We start from the raw sequence: 16,813 nt of genomic DNA on the forward strand, positions 1-16,813 counted from the left end.
TGGACAAGCCCAATCTCATCTGATCTTGGAAGCTAAGCAGCGCCGGGCCTGGTTAGTACTTGGATGGGAGACCACCTGGAAATACCAGGTGCTGTAGGCTTTTTTTTTTCTCTCTTGTTCCGGCCTCCTTCAATGCTGGTTTTGAGATGTATAAGAGATGTAGGTCAATAGGAAACCAATACCTACAGCGACACCACCCTGAACAAGCCTGATCTTGGAAGCTAAGCAGAGCCGGGCCTGGTTAGTACTTGGATGGGAGACCACCTGGGAATACCAGGTGCTGTAGGCCTTTTTTTCTTCTCTCTTGTTCCGGCTTCCTTCAATGCTGGTTTCTAGATGTATAAGAGATGTAGGTCAATAGGAAAACAATACCTACAGCCACACCACCCTGCACAAGCCCAATCTCATCTGATCTTGGAAGCTAAGCAGGGCTGGGACTGGTTAGTACTTGGATGGGAGACCACCTGGGAATACCAGGTGCTGTAGGCCTTTTTTTTTCTCTCTTGTTCCGGCTTCCTTCAATGCTGGTTTTGAGATTATAAGAGATGTAGGTCAATACTAAACCAATACCTACAGATACACATCTCTGAACAAGCCCAATCTCATTTGATCTTGGAAGTTAAGCAGGGCCGGACCTGGTTAGTACTTTGATGGGAGACCACCTGGGAATACCAGGTGCTGTAGGCCTTTTTTTATCTCTCTTGTTCCGGCTTCCTTCAATGCTGGTTTTGAGATGTATAAGAGATGTAGGTCAATAGGCAACCAATACCTACAACCACACCACCCTGAACAAGCCCAATCTCGTCTGATCTTGGAAGCTAAGCAGGGCCGGGCCTGGTTAGTACTTGGATGGGAGACCACCTGGCAATACCAGCTGCTGTAGGCCTTTTTTTTATCTCTCTTGTTCCGGCTTCCTTCAATGCTGGTTTTGAGATATATAAGAGATGTAGGTCAATAGGCAACCAATACCTACAACCACACCACCCTGAACAAGCCCAATCTCGTCTGATCTTGGAAGCTAAGCAGGGCCAGGCCTGGTTAGTACTTGGATGGGAGACCACCTGGGAATACCAGGTGCTGTAGGCCTTTTTTTTTTCTCTCTTGTTCCGGCTTCCTTCAATGCTGGTTTTGAGATATATAAGAGATGTAGGTCAATAGGAAACCAACACCTACAGCCACACCACCCTGAACAAGCCCAATCTTGTCTGATCTTGCTAGCTAAGCAGGGCTAGGCCTGGTTAGTACTTAAATGGGAGACCACCTGGGAATAATAGGTGCTATAGGCTTTTTTTTTTTCTCTCTTGTTCCAGCTTTATTCAATGCTTGTTTTTAGATGTATAAGAGATGTAGGTCAATACAAAACCAATACCTACAGCTACACATCTCTGAACAAGCCCAATCTCGTTTGATCTTGGAAGCTAAGCAGGGCCGGACCTGGTTAGTACTTTGATGGGAGACCACCTGGGAATACCAGGTGCTGTAGGCCTTTTTTTTTCTCTCTTGTTCCGGCTTCCTTCAATGCTGGTTTTGAGATTATAAGAGATGTAGGTCAATACAAAACCAATACCTACAGCTACACATCTCTGAACAAGCCCAATCTCGTTTGATCTTGGAAGCTAAGCAGGGCCGGACCTGGTTAGTACTTTGATGGGAGACCACCTGGGAATACCAGGTGCTGTAGGCCTTTTTTTTTCTCTCTTGTTCCGGCTTCCTTCAATGCTGGTTTTGAGATGTATAAGAGATGTAGGTCAATAGGAAACCAATACCTACAGCCACACCACCCTGAACAAGCCCAATCTCGTCTGATCATGGAAGCTAAGCAGGGCCGGGCCTGGTTAGTACTTGGATGGGATACCAGCTGCTGTAGGCCTTTTTTTTTATCTCTCTTGTTCCGGCTTCCTTCAATGCTGGTTTTGAGATGTATAAGAGATGTAGGTCAATAGGAAACCAATACCTACAACCACTCCACCTTGAACAAGCACAATCTCGTCTGATCTTGAAAGCTAAGCAGAGCCGGGCCTGGTTAGTACTTGGATGCGAGACCACCTGGGAATACCAGGTGCTGTAGGCCCTTTTTTTTTTCTCTCTTGTTCCGACTTCCTTCAATGCTGGTTTTGAGATGTATAAGACATGTAGGTCAATAGGAAACCAATACCTACAGCCACACCACCCTGAACAAGCCCAATCTCATCTGATCTTGGAAGCTAAGCAGGGCTGGGCCTGGTTAGTACTTGGATGGGAGACCACCTGGAAATACCAGGTGCTGTAGGCTTTTTTTTTTCTCTCTTGTTCCGGCCTCCTTCAATGCTGGTTTTGAGATGTATAAGAGATGTAGGTCAATAGGAAACCAATACCTACAGCCACACCACCCTGAACAAGCCTGATCTTGGAAGCTAAGCAGAGCCGGGCCTCGTTAGTACTTGGATGCGAGACCACCTGGGAATACCAGGTGCTGTAGGCCCTTTTTTTTTTCTCTCTTGTTCCGACTTCCTTCAATGCTGGTTTTGAGATGTATAAGAGATGTAGGTCAATAGGAAACCAATACCTACAGCCACACCACCCTGAACAAGCCCAATCTCGTCTGATCTTGAAAGCTAAGCAGGTCCGGGCCTGGTTAGTACTTTTTTTTTTCTCTCTTGTTCTGGCTTCCTTCAATGCTGGTTTTAAAATGTATAAGTCATGTAGGTTATTAGAAAACCAATACCTACAGCCGCACCACCCTGGACAAGCCCAATCTCGTCTGATCTTGGAAGCTAAGCAGCGCCGGGCCTGGTTAGTGCTTGGATGGGAGACCACCTGGAAATACCAGGTGCTGTAGGCTTTTTTTTTTCTCTCTTGTTCCGGCCTCCTTCAATGCTGGTTTTGAGATGTATAAGAGATGTAGGTCAATAGGAAACCAATACCTACAGCCACACCACCCTGAACAAGCCCAATCTCGGCTGATCTTGGAAGCTAAGCAGGGCTGGGCCTGGTTAGTACTTGGATGGGAGACCACCTGGAAATAGCAGGTGCTGTAGGCTTTTTTTTTTCTCTCTTGTTCCGGCCTCCTTCAATGCTGGTTTTGAGATGTATAAGAGATGTAGGTCAATAGGAACCCAATGCCTACAGCCACACCACCCTGAACAAGCCCAATCTTGTCTGATCTTGGAAGCTAAGCAGAGCCGGGCCTGGTTAGTACTTGGATGGGAGACCACCTGGGAATACCAGGTGCTGTAGGCCTTTTTTTCTTCTCTCTTGTTCCGGCTTCCTTCAATGCTGGTTTCTAGATGTATAAGAGATGTAGGTCAATAAGAAAACAATACCTACAGCCACACCACCCTGAACAAGCCCAATCTCATCTGATCTTGGAAGCTAAGCAGGGCCAGCCCTGGTTAGTACTTGGGTGGGAGACCACCTGGGAATACCAGGTGCTGTAGGCCTTTTTTTTTCTCTCTTGTTCCGGCTTCCTTCAATGCTGGTTTTGAGATTATAAGAGATGTAGGTCAATACAAAACCAATACCTTACAGCTACACATCTCTGAACAAGCCCAATCTCGTTTGATCTTGGAAGCTAAGCATGGCCGGACCTGGTTAGTACTTTGATGGGAGACCACCTGGGAATACTAGGTGCTGTAGGCCTTTTTTTTTCTCTCTTGTTCCGGCTTCCTTCAATGCTGGTTTTGAGATGTATAAGAGATGTAGGTCAATAGGAAACCAATACCCACAGCCACACCACCCTGAACAAGCCCAATCTCGTCTGATCTTGGAAGCTAAGCAGGGCCGGGCCTGGTTAGTACTTGGATGGGAGACCACCTGGCAATACCAGCTGCTGTAGGCCTTTTTTTTTATCTCTCTTGTTCCGGCTTCCTTCAATGCTGGTTTTGAGATGTATAAGAGATGTAGGTCAATAGGAAGCCAATACCTACAACCACTCCACCTTGAACAAGCACAATCTCGTCTGATCTTGAAAGATAAGCAGCGCCGGGCCTAGTTAGTACTTGAATGGGAGACCACCTGGGAATACCAGGTGTTGTAGGCCTTTTTTTTCCCTCTCTTGTTCCGGCTTCCTTCAATGCTTATTTTGAGATGTATAAGTGATGTAGGTCATTAGGAAACCAATACCTACAGCCACACCACCCTGAACAAGCCCAATCTCATCTGATCTTGGAAGCTAAGCAGGGCCAGGCCTGGTTAGTACTTGGATGAGAGACCACCTGGGGATACCAGGTGCTGTAGGCCTTTTTTTTTTCTCTCTTGTTCCGGCTTCCTTCATTGCTGGTTTTGAGATATATAAGAGATGTAGGTCAATAGAAAACCAATACCTACAGCCACACCACCCTGAACAAGCCCAATCTCGTCTGATCTTGGAAGCTAAGCAGGGCCGGGCCTGGTTAGTACTTGGATGGGAGACCACCTGGGAATACCAGGTGCTGTAGGCCTTTTTTTTTTTCTCTCTTGTTCCGGCTTCCTTCAATGCTTGTTTTTAGATGTATAAGAGATGTAGGTCAATAAGAAAACAACACCTACAGCCACACCACCCTAAACAAGCCCAATCTCGTCTGATCTTGGAAGCTAAGCAGGGCTGGGCCTGGTTAGTACTTGGATGGGAGACCACCTGGAAATACCAGTTGCTGTAGGCTTTTTTTTTTCTCTCTTGTTCCGGCCACCTTCAATGCTGGTTTTGAGATGTATAAGAGATGTAGGTCAATAGGAAACCAATACCTACAGCCACACCACCCTGAACAAGCCCAATCTTGTCTGATCTTGAAAGCTAAGCAGGTCCGGGCCTGGTTAGTACTTTTTTATTTTCTCTCTTGTTCTGGCTTCCTTCAATGCTGGATTTAAAATGTATAAGTGATGTAGGTCATTAGGAAACCCATACCTACAGCCACACCACCCTGGACAAGCCCAATCTCGTCTGATCTTGGAAGCTAAGCAGGGCCGGGCCTGGTTAGTACTTGGCTCAGAGACCACCTGGGAATACCAGGTGCTGTAGGCCTTTTTTTTTTTCTCTCTTGTTCCGGCTTCCTTCAATGCTTGTTTTTAGATGTATAAGAGATGTAGGTCAATAAGAAAACAATACCTACTGCCACACCACCCTGAACAAGCCCAATCTCGTCTGATCTTGGAAGCTAAGTAGAGCCGGGCCTGGTTAGTACTTGGATGGGAGACCACCTGGGAATACCAGGTGCTGTAGGCCTTTTTTTTTCTCTCTTGTTCCGGCTTCCTTCAATGCTGGTTTTTAGATGTATAAGAGATGTAGGTCAATAGGAAACCAATACCTACATCCACACCACCCTGAACAAGCCCAATATCGTCTGATCTTGGAAGCTAAGCAGAGCCGGGGCTGGTTAGTACTTGGATGCGAGACCACCTGGGAATACCAGGTGCTGTAGGCCCTTTTTTTTTTCTCTCTTGTTCCGACTTCCTTCAATGCTGGTTTTGAGATGTATAAGAGATGTAGGTCAATAGGAAACCAATACCTACAGCCCCACCACCCTGAACAAGCCCAATCTCGTCTGATCTTGAAAGCTAAGCAGGTCCGGGCCTGGTTAGTACTTTTTTTTTTATATCTTGTTCTGGCTTCCTTCAATGCTGGTTTTAAAATGTATAAGTGATGTAGGTAATTAGAAAACCAATACCTACAGCCACACCACCCTGGACAAGCCCAATCTCATCTGATCTTGGAAGCTAAGCAGGGCCGGGCCTGGTTAGTACTTGGATGGGAGACCACCTGGGAATACCAGGTGCTGTAGGCCTTTTTTTTTTTTCTCTCTTGTTCCGGCTTCCTTCAATGCTTGTTTTTAGATGAATAAGAGATGTAGGTCAATAGGAAAACAATATCTACAGCCACACCACCCTAAACAAGCCTGATCTTGGAAGCTAAGCAGGGCTGGGCCTGGTTAGTACTTGGATGGGAGACCACCTGGAAATACCAGATGCTGTAGGCTTTTTTTTTTCTCTCTTGTTCCGGCCTCGTTCAATGCTGGTTTTGAGATGTATAAAAGATGTAGGTCAATAGTAAACCAATACCTACAGCCACACCACCCTGAACAAGCCCAATCTCATCTGATCTTGAAAGCTAAGCAGGTCCGGGCCTAGTTAGTACTTTTTTTTTTCTCTCTTGTTCTGGCTTCCTTCAATGCTGGTTTTAAAATGTATAAGTGATGTAAGTCATTAGGAAACCAATACCTACAGCCACACCACCCTGAACAAGCCCAATCTCGTCTGATCTTGGAAGCTAAGCAGAGCCGGGGCTGGTTAGTACTTGGATGCGAGACCACCTGGGAATACCAGGTGCTGTAGGCCCTTTTTTTTTTCTCTCTTGTTCCGACTTCCTTCAATGCTGGTTTTGAGATGTATAAGAGATGTAGGTCAATAGGAAACCAATACCTACAGCCCCACCACCCTGAACAAGCCCCAATCTCATCTGATCTTGAAAGCTAAGCAGGTCCGGGCCTGGTTAGTACTTTTTTTTTTATATCTTGTTCTGGCTTCCTTCAATGCTGGTTTTAAAATGTATAAGTGATGTAGGTAATTAGAAAACCAATACCTACAGCCACACCACCCTGGACAAGCCCAATCTCATCTGATCTTGGAAGCTAAGAAGGGCGGGGCCTGGTTAGTACTTGGATGGGAGACCACCTGGGAATACCAGGTGCTGTAGGCCTTTTTTTTTTTTCTCTCTTGTTCCGGCTTCCTTCAATGCTTGTTTTTAGATGAATAAGAGATGTAGGTCAATAGGAAAACAAGTATCTACAGCCACACCACCCTAAACAAGCCTGATCTTGGAAGCTAAGCAGGGCTGGGCCTGGTTAGTACTTGGATGGGAGACCACCTGGAAATACCAGATGCTGTAGGCTTTTTTTTTTCTCTCTTGTTCCGGCCTCGTTCAATGCTGGTTTTGAGATGTATAAAAGATGTAGGTCAATAGTAAACCAATACCTACAGCCACACCACCCTGAACAAGCCCAATCTCATCTGATCTTGAAAGCTAAGCAGGTCTGGGCCTAGTTAGTACTTTTTTTTTTCTCTCTTGTTCTGGCTTCCTTCAATGCTGGTTTTAAAATGTATAAGTGATGTAAGTCATTAGGAAACCAATACCTACAGCCACACCACCCTGGACAAGCCCAATCTCGTCTGATCTTGGAAGCTAAGCAGAGCCGGGCCTGGTTAGTACTTAAATGGGAGACCACCTGGGAATACCAGGTGCTGTAGGCATTTTTTTCTTCTCTCTTGTTCCGGCTTCCTTCAATGCTGGTTTTTAGATGTATAAGAGATGTAGGTCAATAGGAAAACAATACCTACAGCTGCACCACCCTGAACAAGCCCAATCTCGTCTGATCTTGGAAGCTAAGCAGGGACGGGCCTGGTTAGTACTTGGATGGGAGACCACCTGGGAATACCAGGTGCTGTAGGCCTTTTTTTTTTCTCTCTTGTTCCGGCTTCCTTCAATGCTGGTTTTTAGATGTATAAGAGATGTAGGTCAATAGGAAACCAATACCTACAGCCACACCACCCTGAACAAGCCCAATCTCGTCTGATCTTGGAAGCTAAGCAGAGCCGGGGCTGGTTAGTGCTTGGATGCGAGACCACCTGGGAATACCAGGTGCTGTAGGCCCTTTTTTTTTTCTCTCTTGTTCCGACTTCCTTCAATGCTGGTTTTGAGATGTATAAGAGATGTAGGTCAATAGGAAACCAATACCTACAGCCACACCACCCTGAACAAGCCCAATCTTGTCTGATCTTGGAAGCTAAGCAGGGCTGGGCCTGGTTAGTACTTGGATGGGAGACCTCCTGGAAATACCAGGGGCTGTAGGCTTTTTTTTTTCTCTCTTGTTCCGGCCTCCTTCAATGCTGGTTTTGAGATGTATAAGAGATGTAGGTCATTAGGAAACCAATACCTACAGCCACACCACCCTGAACAAGCCCAATCTTGTCTGATCTTGAAAGCTAAGCAGGTCCAGGCCTGGTTAGTACTTTTTTTTTTTCTCTCTTGTTCTGGCTTCCTTCAATGCTGGTTTTAAAATGTATAAGTAATGTAGGTCATTAGGAAACCAATACCTACAGCCACACCACCCTGGACAAGCCCAATCTCGTCTGATCTTGGAAGCTAAGCAGGGCCGGGCCTGGTTAGTACTTGGCTCAGAGACCACCTGGGAATACCAGGTGCTGTAGGCCTTTTTTTTTTTCTCTCTTGTTCCGGCTTCCTTCAATGCTTGTTTTTAGATGTATAAAAGATGTAGGTCAATAAGAAATCAATACCTACAGCCACACCACCCTGAACAAGCCCAATCTCGTCTGATCTTGGAAGCTAAGCAGGGCTGGGCCTGGTTAGTAATTGGGTGGGAGACCACCTGGGAATACCAGGTGCTGTAGGCCTTTTTTATTTCTCTCTTGTTCCGGCTTCCTTCAATGCTGGTTTTTAGATGTATAAGAGATGTAGGTCAATAGGAAACCAATACCTACAGCCACACCACCCTGAACAAGCCCAATCTTGTCTAATCTTGGAAGCTAAGCAGAGCCGGGCCTGGTTAGTACTTGGAAGCAAGACCACCTGGGAATACCAGGTTCTGTAGGCCCTTTTTTTTTTCTCTCTTGTTCCGACTTCCTTCAATGCTGGTTTTGAGATGTATAAGAGATGTAGGTCAATAGGAAAACAATACCTACAGCCACACCACCCTGAACAAGCCCAATCTCGTCTGATCTTGGAAGATAAGCAGGGCTGGGCCTGGTTAGTACTTGGATGGGAGACCACCTGGAAATACCAGGTGCTGTAGGCTTTTTTTTTTCTCTCTTGTTCTGGCCTCCTTCAATGCTGGTTTTGAGATGTATAAGAGATGTAGGTCAATAGGAAACCAATACCTACAGCCACACCACCCTGAACAAGCCCAATCTCGTCTGATCTTGGAAGCTAAGCAGAGCCGGGGCTGGTTAGTGCTTGGATGCGAGACCACCTGGGAATACCAGGTGCTGTAGGCCCTTTTTTTTTTCTCTCTTGTTCCGACTTCCTTCAATGCTGGTTTTGAGATGTATAAGAGATGTAGGTCAATAGGAAACCAATACCTACAGCCACACCACCCTGAACAAGCCCAATCTTGTCTGATCTTGGAAGCTAAGCAGGGCTGGGCCTGGTTAGTACTTGGATGGGAGACCTCCTGGAAATACCAGGGGCTGTAGGCTTTTTTTTTTCTCTCTTGTTCCGGCCTCCTTCAATGCTGGTTTTGAGATGTATAAGAGATGTAGGTCATTAGGAAACCAATACCTACAGCCACACCACCCTGAACAAGCCCAATCTTGTCTGATCTTGAAAGCTAAGCAGGTCCAGGCCTGGTTAGTACTTTTTTTTTTTCTCTCTTGTTCTGGCTTCCTTCAATGCTGGTTTTAAAATGTATAAGTAATGTAGGTCATTAGGAAACCAATACCTACAGCCACACCACCCTGGACAAGCCCAATCTCGTCTGATCTTGGAAGCTAAGCAGGGCCGGGCCTGGTTAGTACTTGGCTCAGAGACCACCTGGGAATACCAGGTGCTGTAGGCCTTTTTTTTTTTCTCTCTTGTTCCGGCTTCCTTCAATGCTTGTTTTTAGATGTATAAGAGATGTAGGTTAATAAGAAAACAATACCTACAGCCACACCACCCTGAACAAGCCCAATCTCGTCTGATCTTGAAAGCTAAGCAGGGCCGGGCCTGGTTAGTACTTGGATGGGAGACCACCTGGGAATACCAGGTGCTGTAGGCCTTTTTTTTTTTCTCTCTTGTTCCGGCTTCCTTCAATGCTTGTTTTTAGATGTATAAAAGATGTAGGTCAATAAGAAATCAATACCTACAGCCACACCACCCTGAACAAGCCCAATCTCGTCTGATCTTGGAAGCTAAGCAGGGCTGGGCCTGGTTAGTAATTGGGTGGGAGACCACCTGGGAATACCAGGTGCTGTAGGCCTTTTTTATTTCTCTCTTGTTCCGGCTTCCTTCAATGCTGGTTTTTAGATGTATAAGAGATGTAGGTCAATAGGAAACCAATACCTACAGCCACACCACCCTGAACAAGCCCAATCTTGTCTAATCTTGGAAGCTAAGCAGAGCCGGGCCTGGTTAGTACTTGGAAGCAAGACCACCTGGGAATACCAGGTTCTGTAGGCCCTTTTTTTTTTCTCTCTTGTTCCGACTTCCTTCAATGCTGGTTTTGAGATGTATAAGAGATGTAGGTCAATAGGAAAACAATACCTACAGCCACACCACCCTGAACAAGCCCAATCTCGTCTGATCTTGGAAGATAAGCAGGGCTGGGCCTGGTTAGTACTTGGATGGGAGACCACCTGGAAATACCAGGTGCTGTAGGCTTTTTTTTTCTCTCTTGTTCTGGCCTCCTTCAATGCTGGTTTTGAGATGTATAAGAGATGTAGGTCAATAGGAAACCAATACCTACAGCCACACCACCCTGAACAAGCCCATTCTCGTCTGATCTTGGAAGCTAAGCAGAGCCGGGCTTGGTTAGTACTTGGATGGGAGACCACCTGGGAATACCAGGTGCTGTAGGTCTTTTTTCTTCTCTCTTGTTCCGGCTTCCTTCAATGCTGTTTTCTAGATGTATAAGAGATGTAGGTCAATAGGAAAACAATACCTACAGCCACACCACCCTGAACAAGCCCAATCTCGTCTGATCTTGGAAGCTAAGCAGCGACGGGCCTGGTTAGTACTTGGATGGGATACCACCTGGGAATACCAGGTGCTGTAGGCCTTTTTTTCTTCTCTCTTGTTCCGGCTTCCTTCAATGCTGTTTTCTAGATGTATAAGAGATGTAGGTCAATATGAAAACAATACCTACAGCCACACCACCCTGAACAAGCCCAATCTCATCTGATCTTGGAAGCTAAGCAGGGGACGGGCCTGGTTAGTACTTGGATGGGAGACTACCTGGGAATACCAGGTGCTGTAGGCCTTTTTTTTTTTCTCTCTTGTTCCGGCTTCCTTCATTGCTGGTTTTTAGATTATAAGAGATGTAGGTCAATAGGAAACCAATACCTACAGCCACACCACCCTGAACAAGCCTGATCTTGGAAGCTAAGCAGAGCCGGGCCTGGTTAGTACTTGGATGCGAGACCACCTGGGGATACCAGGTGCTGTAGGCCCTTTTTTTTTTCTCTCTTGTTCCGACTTCCCTCAATGCTGGTTTTGAGATGTATAAGAGATGTAGGTCAATAGGAAACCAATACCTACAGCCACATCACCCTGAACAAGCCCAATCTCGTCTGGTCTTGGAAGCTAAGCAGGGCTGGGCCTGGTTAGTACTTGGATGGGAGACCACCTGGATATACCAGGTGCTGTAGGCTTTTTTTTTTCTCTCTTGTTCCTGCCTCCTTCAATGCTGGTTTTGAGATGTATAAGAGATGTAGGTCAATAGGAAACCAATACCTACAGCCACACCTCCCTGAACAAGCCAATCTCGTCTGATCTTGGAAGCTAAGCAGAGCCGGCCTGGTTAGTACTTGGATGGGAGACCACCTGGGAATACCAGGTGCTGTAGGCCATTTTTTCTTCTCTCTTGTTCCGGCTTCCTTTCAATGCTGGTTTCTAGATGTATAAGAGATGTAGCTCAATAGGAAAACAATACCTACAGCCACACCACCCTGAACAAGCATGATCTTGGAAGCTAAGCAGGGACGGGCCTGGTTAGTACTTGGATGGGAGACCACCCTGGGAATACCAGGTGCTGTAGGCATTTTTTTTCTTCTCTCTTCTTCCGGCTTCCTTCAATGCTGGTTTCTAGATGTATAAGAAATGTAGGTCAATAGGAAAACGTTACCTACAGCCACACCACCCTGAAACAAGCCCAATCTCGTCTGATCTTGGAAGCTAAGCAGGGACGTGCCTGGTTAGTACTTGGATGGGAGACCACCTGGGAATACCAGGTGCTGTAGGCCTTTTTTTTTCTCTCTTGTTCCGGCTTCCTTCAATGCTGGTTTTGAGATAATAAGAGATGTAGGTCAATAGGAAACCAAAACCTACATCTACACATCTCTAAACAAGCCCAATCTCGTCTGATCTTGGAAGCTAAGCAGGGCCAGGCCTGGTTAGTACTTGGATGGGAGACCACCTAGGAATACCAGGTGCTGTAGGCTTTTTTTTTTTCTCTCTTGTTCCGGCTTCCTTCAATGCTGGTTTTTAGATGTATAAGAGATGTGGGTCAATAGGAAACCAATACATACAGACACACCACCCTGAACAAGCTGATCTTGGAAGCTAAGCAGAGCCGGGGTTGGTTAGTACTTGGATGCGAGACCACCTGGGAATACCAGGTGCTGTAGGCCCTTTTTTTTTTTCTCTCTTGTTCCGACTTCCTTCAATGCTGGTTTTGAGATGTATAAGAGATGTAGGTCAACAGGAAACCATAACCTACAGCCACACCACCCTGAACAAGCCCAATCTCATCTGATCTTGGAAGCTAAGCAGGGCTGGGCCTGGTTAGTACTTGGATGGAAGACCACCTGGAAATACCAGGTGCTGTAGGCTTTTTTTTTTCTCTCTTGTTCCGGCCTCCTTCAATGCTGGTTTTGATATGTATAAGAGATGTAGGTCAATACGAAACCATAACCTACAGCCACACCACCCTGAACAAGCCCAATCTCATCTGATCTTGGAAGCTAAGCAGGGCTGGGCCTGGTTAGTACTTGGATGGAAGACCACCTGGAAATACCAGGTGCTGTAGGCTTTTTTTTTTCTCTCTTGTTCCAGGCCTCCTTCAATGCTGGTTTTGATATGTATAAGAGATGTAGGTCAATACGAAACCAATACCTACAGCCACACCACCCTGAACAAGCCTAATCTCATCTGATCTTGGAAGCTAAGCAGGGCCAGGCCTGGTTAGTACTTGGATGGGAGACCACCCTGGAAATACCAGGTGCTGTAGGCTTTTTTTTTCTCTCTTGTTCCGGCCTCCTTCAATTCTGGTTTTGAGATGTATAAGAGATGTAGGTCAATAGGAAAACAATACCTACAGCCACACCACCCTGGAACAAGCCTGATCTTGGAAGCTAAGCAGGGACGGGCCTGGTTAGTACTTGGATGGGAGACCACCTGGGAATACCAGGTGCTGTAGGCATTTTTTTCTTCTCTCTTCTTCCGGCTTCCTTCAATGCTGGTTTCTAGATGTATAAGAGATGTAGGTCAATAGGAAAACGTTACCTACAGCCACACCACCCTGAACAAGCCCAATCTCGTCTGATCTTGGAAGCTAAGCAGGGACAGGCCTGGTTAGTACTTGGATGGGAGACCACCTGGGAATACCAGGTGCTGTAGGCCTTTTTTTTTCTCTCTTGTTCCGGCTTCCTTCAATGCTGGTTTTGAGATAATAAGAGATGTAGGTCAATAGGAAACCAAAACCTACATCTACACATCTCTAAACAAGCCCAATCTCGTCTGATCTTGGAAGCTAAGCAGGGCCAGGCCTGGTTAGTACTTGGATGGGGAGACCACCTGGGAATACCAGGTGCTGTAGGCTTTTTTTTTTTCTCTCTTGTTCCGGCTTCCTTCAATGCTGGTTTTTAGATGTATAAGAGATGTAGGTCAATAGGAAAACAATACCTACAGCCACACCACCCTGAACAAGCCAATCTCGTCTGATCTTGGAAGATAAGCAGGGCTGGGCCTGGTTAGTACTTGGATGGGAGACCACCTGGAAATACCAGGTGCTGTAGGCTTTTTTTTCTCTCTTGTTCCGGCCTCCTTCAATGCTGGTTTTGAGATGTATAAGAGATGTAGGTCAATAGGAAACCAATACCTACAGCCACACCACCCTGAACAAGCCCATTCTCGTCAGATCTTGGAAGCTAAGCAGAGCCGGGCCTGGTTAGTACTTGGATGGGAGACCACCTGGGAATACCAGGTGCTGTGAGGTCTTTTTTTCTTCTCTCTTGTTCCGGCTTCCTTCAATGCTGTTTTCTAGATGTATAAGAGATGTAGGTCAATAGGAAAACAATACCTACAGCCACACCACCCTGAACAAGCCTGATCTTGGAAGCTAAGCAGGGACGGGCCTGGTTAGTACTTGGATGGGAGACCACCTGGGAATATCAGTGCTGTAGGTCTTTTTTTCTTCTCTCTTCTCTCCGGCTTCCTTCAATGCTGGTTTCTAGATGTATAAGAGATGTAGGTCAATAGGAAAACATTACCTACAGCCACACCACCCTGAACAAGCCAATCTCGTCTGATCTTGGAAGCTAAGCAGGGACGGGCCTGGTTAGTACTTGGATGGGAGACCACCTGGGAATATCAGGTGCTGTAGGCCTTTTTTTTTTCTCTCTTGTTCCGGCTTCCTTCAATGCTGGTTTTGAGATAATAAGAGATGTAGGTCAATAAGAAACCAAAACCAAAACCTACAGCTACACATCTCTAAACAAGCCCAATCTCGTCTGATCTTGGAAGCTAAGCAGGGCCAGGCCTGGTTAGTACTTGAATGGGAGACCACCTGGGAATACCAGTGCGGTAGGCTTTTTTTTTTTTCTCTCTTGTTCCGGCTTCCTTCAATGCTGGTTTTTAGATGTATAAGAGATGTAGGTCAATAGGAAACCAAGACATACAGACCACACCACCCTGAACAAGCCTGATCTTGGAAGCTAAGCAGAGTCGGAGTTGGTTAGTACTTGGATGCGAGACCACCTGGAATACCAGGTGCTGTAGGCCCTTTTTTTTTCTCTCTTGTTCCGACTTCCTTCAATGCTGGTTTTGAGATGTATAAGAGATGTAGGTCAATAGGAAACCGTAACCTACAGCCACACCACCCTGAACAAGCCCAATCTCGTTTGATCTTGGAAGCTAAGCAGGGCTGGGCCTGGTTAGTACTTGGATGGAAGACCACCTGGAAATACCAGGTGCTGTAGGCTTTTTTTTTTCTCTCTTGTTCCGGCCTCCTTCAATGCTGGTTTTGATATGTATAAGAGATGTAGGTCAATAGGAAACCAATACCTACAGCCACACCACCCTGAACAAGCCCAATCTCGTCTGATCTTGAAAGCTAAGCAGGTCTGGGCCTGGTTAGTACTTTTTTTTTTCTCTCTTGTTCTGGCTTCCTTCAATGCTGGTTTTTAGATGTATAAGAGATGTAGGTCAATAGGAAAGCAATACCTACAGCCACACCACCCTGAACAAGCCCAATCTTGTCTGATCTTGGAAGCTAAGCAGGGACGGGCCTGGTTAGTACTTGGATGGGAGATCACCTGGGAATACCAGGTGCTGTAGGCCTTTTTTCTTCTCTCTTGTTCCGGCTTCCTTCAATGCTGGTTTCTAGATGTATAAGAGATGTAGGTCAATAGGAAAACATTACCTACAGCCACACCACCCTGAACAAGCCCAATCTCGTCTGATCTTGGAAGCTAAGCAGGGACGGGCCTGGTTAGTACTTGGATGGGAGACCACCTGGGAATACCAGGTGCTGTAGGCCTTTTTTTTTTCTCTCTTGTTCCGGCTTCCTTCAATGCTGGTTTTGAGATAATAAGAGATGTAGGTCAATAGCAAACCAAAATCTACAGCTACACATCTCTAAACAAGCCCAATCTCGTCTGATCTTGGAAGCTAAGCAGGGCTGGGCCTGGTTAGTACTTGGATGGGAGACCACCTGGAAATACCAGGTGCTGTAGGCTTTTTTTTTTCTCTCTTGTTCCGGCCTCCTTCAATGCTGGTTTTGATATGTATAAGAGATGTAGGTCAATAGGAAACCAATACCTACAGCCACACCACCCTGAACAAGCCCAATCTCGTCTGATCTTGGAAGCTAAGCAGGGCCGGGCCTGGTTAGTGCTTGGATGGGAGACCCCCTGGGAATACCAGGTGCTGTAGGCCTTTTTTTTTTTCTCTCTTGTTCCGGCTTCCTTCAATGCTTGTTTTTAGATGTATAAGAGATGTAGGTCAATAGGAAAACAATACCTACAGCCACACCACCCTGAACAAGCCCAATCTTGTCTGATCTTGGAAGCTAAGCAGGGCTGGGCCTGGTTAGTACTTGGATGGGAGACCACCTGGAAATACCAGGTGTTGTAGGCTTTTTTTTTTCTCTCTTGTTCCGGCCTCCTTCAATGCTGGTTTTCAGATGTATAAGAGATGTAGGTCAATAGGAAACCAATACCTACAGCCACACCACCCTGAACAAGCCCAATCTCGTCTGATCTTGGAAGCTAAGCAGAGCCGGGCCTGGTTAGTACTTGGATGGGAGACCACCTGGGAATATCAGGTGCTGTAGGCCTTTTTTTCTTCTCTCTTGTTCCGGCTTCCTTCAATGCTGGTTTCTAGATGTATAAGAGATGTAGGTCAATAGGAAAAAAATGCCTACAGCCACACCACCCTGAACAAGCCCAATCTCATCTGATCTTGGAAGCTAAGCAGGGCCAGGCCTGGTTAGTACTTGGATGGGAGACCACCTGGGAATACCAGGAGCTGTAGGCTTTTTTTTTCTCTCTTGTTCCGGCTTCCTTCAATGCTGGTTTTGACATTATAAGAGATGTAGGTCAATACAAAACCAATACCTACTGCTACACATCTCTGAACAATCCCAATCTCGTTTGATCTTGGAAGCTAAGCAGGGCCGGACCTGGTTAGTACTTTGATGGGAGACCACCTGGGAATACCAGGTGCTGTAGGCCTTTTTTTTTTCTCTCTTGTTCCGGCTTCCTTCAATGCTGGTTTTGAGATGTATAAGAGATGTAGGTCAATAGGAAACCAATACCTACAACCACACCACCCTGAACAAGCCCAATCTCGTCTGATCTTGAAAGCTAAGCAGGTCTGGGCCTGGTTAGTACTTTTTTTTTTCTCTCTTGTTCTGGCTTCCTTCAATGCTGG

General features: G+C 46.2%; 19 non-coding genes and 50 pseudogenes across 19 annotated transcripts; all 69 read left to right on the forward strand.

The window, feature by feature from the left end:
* Positions 1-100, forward strand: part of LOC142109698 (5S ribosomal RNA) — a 119-nt pseudogene extending 19 nt beyond the window's left edge.
* An 80-nt stretch (positions 101-180) lies between these two features.
* On the forward strand, positions 181-289 carry LOC142110513 (5S ribosomal RNA; annotated as a pseudogene).
* Positions 290-370: 81 nt separating this feature from the next.
* On the forward strand, positions 371-489 carry LOC142110879 (5S ribosomal RNA). The gene has a single exon (XR_012680811.1). It is a non-coding gene; the product is annotated as a 5S ribosomal RNA (ribosomal RNA).
* Positions 490-568: 79 nt separating this feature from the next.
* LOC142110207 (5S ribosomal RNA) lies at positions 569-687 on the forward strand (annotated as a pseudogene).
* Positions 688-767: 80 nt separating this feature from the next.
* Positions 768-886, forward strand: LOC142110221 (5S ribosomal RNA; annotated as a pseudogene).
* Positions 887-967: 81 nt separating this feature from the next.
* On the forward strand, positions 968-1,086 carry LOC142109699 (5S ribosomal RNA; annotated as a pseudogene).
* An 81-nt stretch (positions 1,087-1,167) lies between these two features.
* Positions 1,168-1,286, forward strand: LOC142110549 (5S ribosomal RNA; annotated as a pseudogene).
* Positions 1,287-1,367: 81 nt separating this feature from the next.
* Positions 1,368-1,486, forward strand: LOC142110125 (5S ribosomal RNA; annotated as a pseudogene).
* A 79-nt stretch (positions 1,487-1,565) lies between these two features.
* On the forward strand, positions 1,566-1,684 carry LOC142110126 (5S ribosomal RNA; annotated as a pseudogene).
* A 268-nt stretch (positions 1,685-1,952) lies between these two features.
* Positions 1,953-2,071, forward strand: LOC142110452 (5S ribosomal RNA; annotated as a pseudogene).
* Positions 2,072-2,153: 82 nt separating this feature from the next.
* LOC142110533 (5S ribosomal RNA) lies at positions 2,154-2,272 on the forward strand. The gene has a single exon (XR_012680535.1). It is a non-coding gene; the product is annotated as a 5S ribosomal RNA (ribosomal RNA).
* A 430-nt stretch (positions 2,273-2,702) lies between these two features.
* On the forward strand, positions 2,703-2,821 carry LOC142110234 (5S ribosomal RNA; annotated as a pseudogene).
* Positions 2,822-2,901: 80 nt separating this feature from the next.
* On the forward strand, positions 2,902-3,020 carry LOC142109964 (5S ribosomal RNA; annotated as a pseudogene).
* Positions 3,021-3,100: 80 nt separating this feature from the next.
* LOC142110841 (5S ribosomal RNA) lies at positions 3,101-3,219 on the forward strand. The gene has a single exon (XR_012680775.1). It is a non-coding gene; the product is annotated as a 5S ribosomal RNA (ribosomal RNA).
* An 81-nt stretch (positions 3,220-3,300) lies between these two features.
* Positions 3,301-3,419, forward strand: LOC142109766 (5S ribosomal RNA; annotated as a pseudogene).
* An 80-nt stretch (positions 3,420-3,499) lies between these two features.
* LOC142110487 (5S ribosomal RNA) lies at positions 3,500-3,618 on the forward strand (annotated as a pseudogene).
* Positions 3,619-3,698: 80 nt separating this feature from the next.
* On the forward strand, positions 3,699-3,817 carry LOC142110228 (5S ribosomal RNA; annotated as a pseudogene).
* An 82-nt stretch (positions 3,818-3,899) lies between these two features.
* On the forward strand, positions 3,900-4,018 carry LOC142110379 (5S ribosomal RNA; annotated as a pseudogene).
* Positions 4,019-4,099: 81 nt separating this feature from the next.
* Positions 4,100-4,218, forward strand: LOC142110025 (5S ribosomal RNA; annotated as a pseudogene).
* Positions 4,219-4,299: 81 nt separating this feature from the next.
* On the forward strand, positions 4,300-4,418 carry LOC142111012 (5S ribosomal RNA). The gene has a single exon (XR_012680928.1). It is a non-coding gene; the product is annotated as a 5S ribosomal RNA (ribosomal RNA).
* Positions 4,419-4,500: 82 nt separating this feature from the next.
* LOC142110037 (5S ribosomal RNA) lies at positions 4,501-4,619 on the forward strand (annotated as a pseudogene).
* Positions 4,620-4,859: 240 nt separating this feature from the next.
* Positions 4,860-4,978, forward strand: LOC142110084 (5S ribosomal RNA; annotated as a pseudogene).
* An 82-nt stretch (positions 4,979-5,060) lies between these two features.
* Positions 5,061-5,179, forward strand: LOC142109841 (5S ribosomal RNA; annotated as a pseudogene).
* An 80-nt stretch (positions 5,180-5,259) lies between these two features.
* Positions 5,260-5,378, forward strand: LOC142110561 (5S ribosomal RNA; annotated as a pseudogene).
* A 241-nt stretch (positions 5,379-5,619) lies between these two features.
* Positions 5,620-5,738, forward strand: LOC142110630 (5S ribosomal RNA). The gene has a single exon (XR_012680571.1). It is a non-coding gene; the product is annotated as a 5S ribosomal RNA (ribosomal RNA).
* A 431-nt stretch (positions 5,739-6,169) lies between these two features.
* LOC142110245 (5S ribosomal RNA) lies at positions 6,170-6,288 on the forward strand (annotated as a pseudogene).
* Positions 6,289-6,530: 242 nt separating this feature from the next.
* Positions 6,531-6,649, forward strand: LOC142110746 (5S ribosomal RNA). Its single transcript, XR_012680683.1, has one exon. It is a non-coding gene; the product is annotated as a 5S ribosomal RNA (ribosomal RNA).
* A 432-nt stretch (positions 6,650-7,081) lies between these two features.
* On the forward strand, positions 7,082-7,200 carry LOC142109689 (5S ribosomal RNA; annotated as a pseudogene).
* An 81-nt stretch (positions 7,201-7,281) lies between these two features.
* LOC142110887 (5S ribosomal RNA) lies at positions 7,282-7,400 on the forward strand. The gene has a single exon (XR_012680818.1). It is a non-coding gene; the product is annotated as a 5S ribosomal RNA (ribosomal RNA).
* An 81-nt stretch (positions 7,401-7,481) lies between these two features.
* Positions 7,482-7,600, forward strand: LOC142110411 (5S ribosomal RNA; annotated as a pseudogene).
* An 82-nt stretch (positions 7,601-7,682) lies between these two features.
* LOC142109887 (5S ribosomal RNA) lies at positions 7,683-7,801 on the forward strand (annotated as a pseudogene).
* A 240-nt stretch (positions 7,802-8,041) lies between these two features.
* Positions 8,042-8,160, forward strand: LOC142110085 (5S ribosomal RNA; annotated as a pseudogene).
* An 82-nt stretch (positions 8,161-8,242) lies between these two features.
* On the forward strand, positions 8,243-8,361 carry LOC142110807 (5S ribosomal RNA). Its single transcript, XR_012680743.1, has one exon. It is a non-coding gene; the product is annotated as a 5S ribosomal RNA (ribosomal RNA).
* An 81-nt stretch (positions 8,362-8,442) lies between these two features.
* Positions 8,443-8,561, forward strand: LOC142110594 (5S ribosomal RNA; annotated as a pseudogene).
* An 82-nt stretch (positions 8,562-8,643) lies between these two features.
* LOC142110797 (5S ribosomal RNA) lies at positions 8,644-8,762 on the forward strand. The gene has a single exon (XR_012680733.1). It is a non-coding gene; the product is annotated as a 5S ribosomal RNA (ribosomal RNA).
* An 80-nt stretch (positions 8,763-8,842) lies between these two features.
* On the forward strand, positions 8,843-8,961 carry LOC142110412 (5S ribosomal RNA; annotated as a pseudogene).
* An 82-nt stretch (positions 8,962-9,043) lies between these two features.
* LOC142109888 (5S ribosomal RNA) lies at positions 9,044-9,162 on the forward strand (annotated as a pseudogene).
* Positions 9,163-9,402: 240 nt separating this feature from the next.
* On the forward strand, positions 9,403-9,521 carry LOC142110086 (5S ribosomal RNA; annotated as a pseudogene).
* An 82-nt stretch (positions 9,522-9,603) lies between these two features.
* Positions 9,604-9,722, forward strand: LOC142110643 (5S ribosomal RNA). Its single transcript, XR_012680583.1, has one exon. It is a non-coding gene; the product is annotated as a 5S ribosomal RNA (ribosomal RNA).
* Positions 9,723-9,804: 82 nt separating this feature from the next.
* Positions 9,805-9,923, forward strand: LOC142110808 (5S ribosomal RNA). The gene has a single exon (XR_012680744.1). It is a non-coding gene; the product is annotated as a 5S ribosomal RNA (ribosomal RNA).
* An 81-nt stretch (positions 9,924-10,004) lies between these two features.
* Positions 10,005-10,123, forward strand: LOC142110595 (5S ribosomal RNA; annotated as a pseudogene).
* Positions 10,124-10,205: 82 nt separating this feature from the next.
* Positions 10,206-10,324, forward strand: LOC142110798 (5S ribosomal RNA). Its single transcript, XR_012680734.1, has one exon. It is a non-coding gene; the product is annotated as a 5S ribosomal RNA (ribosomal RNA).
* A 79-nt stretch (positions 10,325-10,403) lies between these two features.
* On the forward strand, positions 10,404-10,522 carry LOC142109778 (5S ribosomal RNA; annotated as a pseudogene).
* An 80-nt stretch (positions 10,523-10,602) lies between these two features.
* On the forward strand, positions 10,603-10,721 carry LOC142111023 (5S ribosomal RNA; annotated as a pseudogene).
* An 81-nt stretch (positions 10,722-10,802) lies between these two features.
* On the forward strand, positions 10,803-10,922 carry LOC142109750 (5S ribosomal RNA; annotated as a pseudogene).
* A 272-nt stretch (positions 10,923-11,194) lies between these two features.
* Positions 11,195-11,313, forward strand: LOC142110055 (5S ribosomal RNA; annotated as a pseudogene).
* Positions 11,314-11,393: 80 nt separating this feature from the next.
* On the forward strand, positions 11,394-11,510 carry LOC142110377 (5S ribosomal RNA; annotated as a pseudogene).
* A 274-nt stretch (positions 11,511-11,784) lies between these two features.
* On the forward strand, positions 11,785-11,904 carry LOC142109857 (5S ribosomal RNA; annotated as a pseudogene).
* Positions 11,905-11,983: 79 nt separating this feature from the next.
* On the forward strand, positions 11,984-12,102 carry LOC142110396 (5S ribosomal RNA; annotated as a pseudogene).
* Positions 12,103-12,374: 272 nt separating this feature from the next.
* Positions 12,375-12,493, forward strand: LOC142110850 (5S ribosomal RNA). Its single transcript, XR_012680784.1, has one exon. It is a non-coding gene; the product is annotated as a 5S ribosomal RNA (ribosomal RNA).
* Positions 12,494-12,573: 80 nt separating this feature from the next.
* LOC142110851 (5S ribosomal RNA) lies at positions 12,574-12,692 on the forward strand. The gene has a single exon (XR_012680785.1). It is a non-coding gene; the product is annotated as a 5S ribosomal RNA (ribosomal RNA).
* An 81-nt stretch (positions 12,693-12,773) lies between these two features.
* Positions 12,774-12,893, forward strand: LOC142110109 (5S ribosomal RNA; annotated as a pseudogene).
* A 79-nt stretch (positions 12,894-12,972) lies between these two features.
* On the forward strand, positions 12,973-13,082 carry LOC142110503 (5S ribosomal RNA; annotated as a pseudogene).
* An 81-nt stretch (positions 13,083-13,163) lies between these two features.
* LOC142110852 (5S ribosomal RNA) lies at positions 13,164-13,282 on the forward strand. The gene has a single exon (XR_012680786.1). It is a non-coding gene; the product is annotated as a 5S ribosomal RNA (ribosomal RNA).
* Positions 13,283-13,361: 79 nt separating this feature from the next.
* LOC142110514 (5S ribosomal RNA) lies at positions 13,362-13,481 on the forward strand (annotated as a pseudogene).
* An 81-nt stretch (positions 13,482-13,562) lies between these two features.
* LOC142109928 (5S ribosomal RNA) lies at positions 13,563-13,680 on the forward strand (annotated as a pseudogene).
* Positions 13,681-13,758: 78 nt separating this feature from the next.
* LOC142110160 (5S ribosomal RNA) lies at positions 13,759-13,877 on the forward strand (annotated as a pseudogene).
* An 82-nt stretch (positions 13,878-13,959) lies between these two features.
* LOC142110572 (5S ribosomal RNA) lies at positions 13,960-14,067 on the forward strand (annotated as a pseudogene).
* An 82-nt stretch (positions 14,068-14,149) lies between these two features.
* On the forward strand, positions 14,150-14,267 carry LOC142109830 (5S ribosomal RNA; annotated as a pseudogene).
* An 86-nt stretch (positions 14,268-14,353) lies between these two features.
* On the forward strand, positions 14,354-14,471 carry LOC142110571 (5S ribosomal RNA; annotated as a pseudogene).
* A 272-nt stretch (positions 14,472-14,743) lies between these two features.
* On the forward strand, positions 14,744-14,862 carry LOC142111017 (5S ribosomal RNA; annotated as a pseudogene).
* A 239-nt stretch (positions 14,863-15,101) lies between these two features.
* On the forward strand, positions 15,102-15,220 carry LOC142109678 (5S ribosomal RNA; annotated as a pseudogene).
* An 80-nt stretch (positions 15,221-15,300) lies between these two features.
* LOC142109850 (5S ribosomal RNA) lies at positions 15,301-15,419 on the forward strand. The gene has a single exon (XR_012680452.1). It is a non-coding gene; the product is annotated as a 5S ribosomal RNA (ribosomal RNA).
* An 80-nt stretch (positions 15,420-15,499) lies between these two features.
* LOC142110321 (5S ribosomal RNA) lies at positions 15,500-15,618 on the forward strand (annotated as a pseudogene).
* Positions 15,619-15,698: 80 nt separating this feature from the next.
* LOC142110834 (5S ribosomal RNA) lies at positions 15,699-15,817 on the forward strand. The gene has a single exon (XR_012680769.1). It is a non-coding gene; the product is annotated as a 5S ribosomal RNA (ribosomal RNA).
* Positions 15,818-15,899: 82 nt separating this feature from the next.
* On the forward strand, positions 15,900-16,018 carry LOC142109854 (5S ribosomal RNA; annotated as a pseudogene).
* An 80-nt stretch (positions 16,019-16,098) lies between these two features.
* LOC142110892 (5S ribosomal RNA) lies at positions 16,099-16,217 on the forward strand. The gene has a single exon (XR_012680823.1). It is a non-coding gene; the product is annotated as a 5S ribosomal RNA (ribosomal RNA).
* Positions 16,218-16,298: 81 nt separating this feature from the next.
* Positions 16,299-16,417, forward strand: LOC142110749 (5S ribosomal RNA). The gene has a single exon (XR_012680686.1). It is a non-coding gene; the product is annotated as a 5S ribosomal RNA (ribosomal RNA).
* A 78-nt stretch (positions 16,418-16,495) lies between these two features.
* On the forward strand, positions 16,496-16,614 carry LOC142110277 (5S ribosomal RNA; annotated as a pseudogene).
* Positions 16,615-16,813: the final 199 nt, after the last annotated feature.

Source organism: Mixophyes fleayi (genome assembly GCF_038048845.1).
Source record: "Mixophyes fleayi isolate aMixFle1 chromosome 3 unlocalized genomic scaffold, aMixFle1.hap1 SUPER_3_unloc_1, whole genome shotgun sequence".
Taxonomy (NCBI): domain Eukaryota; kingdom Metazoa; phylum Chordata; class Amphibia; order Anura; family Limnodynastidae; genus Mixophyes; species Mixophyes fleayi.